This window comes from Aplidium turbinatum, chromosome 8 (genome assembly GCF_918807975.1).
Source record: "Aplidium turbinatum chromosome 8, kaAplTurb1.1, whole genome shotgun sequence".
Classification (NCBI taxonomy): Eukaryota; Metazoa; Chordata; class Ascidiacea; order Aplousobranchia; family Polyclinidae; genus Aplidium; species Aplidium turbinatum.
In genome coordinates, this window is record NC_137479.1 from 18781443 (window position 1) to 18783106 (window position 1664).

Consider the following 1664-nt stretch of genomic DNA (forward strand, 5'->3'; position numbering starts at 1 on the left):
TGAGGTTTGGTATGTATTTTTAGATTTGCGAGCAATTGTAGAGTAAATTTTACTTTTTTGAATCAACAGAAAAAATATGCGGTACACTACTTGAACAGTCCTGCGCTGGTGGGATAGTCCTGCGCTGGTGGGATGCAAACCCATTCCAATCATGCAAACCTGGTTCGACTCCCGGCTTCAGCTGGTTGTTGAAAAACACCGCTCACCTCTACCAAGGGTGTAATAAATTGGGTGGGCATAGTTGCCGAAGCAAAGGCGACCGAGAAAAAGGAACTGGCCACCCTACTCTCCTTAGTGCCGAAGGCTTAGTATAATGAGAACCTTATCTTCTCATTCCCCAAAGCTCAGTATCTGAGTATGAGACCTTTACTTGAACAGTTACTGTAGGCGTAATTATTTGAATGTTTGAAAATGTATCGCCGGCGGCACCAAAACATTGTCGTGGGCCGCGTGTTTGAAACCTTTGTATTAGATCAGTGGTTCAACCAGCTCAGTGGCCGAGTGGTTTCGCCTTCGGCTCTGGTGCTGGTAGATCTGAGATCGATTACTGGTCGGGTCAAACCGAAGACTTTAAAAACGATACCGATTGTGTTCTATCCTGCATGGCGCAGTGAGAATGAGTCGGGTAATAATGTGACAACATCGTAAACCTGATACAAATTAAAAATGAGCCCTGTCGCTAAAAGACCTTAGCTGTTGCAGAGCGACAATAAATAAAACCATAACATTATTATTATTAGATCAGTGGTTCTCCACCGGGGATCCGCGGACCCCAAGTAGTTTGCAAAGCAATTTCAAGCGTTCTGTGAAGGTTTCCGAGTTTGCAGCATGATGGATAAATTAAGAAATTTGAAAATTGATCGTGCTTGATTTGTGTATTACAGTGATTCTCAAACTGTACGTCGCAACGCACTGGTGTGTCGTTGAAACTTTAAAAGACATTGCACAAAGCTTTGGTTTCCTAACTAAACAAAATCATAACCTATAATTATATGAGTTAAATCTTTTAGTAAGGCGATGTTGGCTATATAACTGCCACTGGGCTACACACTTTGGTCGACAAATACAATAGATGCACCGTTATTGCAGTTGCGGAACTACAAAACAATGAGAGGCATCAGAGTTTCAATGAAGCAAAATTTCTTAATAAAAATTAACAATGTAACAATTGAGATTGGAAGAAACGAATAGCTTGGTAGGGAGGCCGAGTGCTTGCTTCCCAAAAATTTTTGACAACTTTTAGCATTGTTTTGTTCTTTTTTTGCGTATTTCGTGGCCTAATTATATATTAGGAAGCATCTTGCTGTGCATTGCGCCAAGCTCACTGCTTGCAGTTTGAGCACTGGCAAGGTTGGGTAGGTAGTACCATTTTTGGAGCTTATGTTCCACAAATGGGAAAACGTCAGTGTACCTACTGCACTGAGAAGGCCGGAAGGCCGAAACGGTGTGCACTGTCTGCAGTTAATATTAATAATATATATTTGCAAACTTGTGTAAACCTTAAAATATTGGGTTGATGAACCTCCACAGCATAACTTTTATTTTTCTACGAACTTTTTGGCTCATAGTCTATAATCTTTTACACTTGATAAGCATGGAAAGAAAAAAAGAATTCCACGCACGCGCACGCTAATTGCTACCAACACCCTACCAGAATCTTAAAT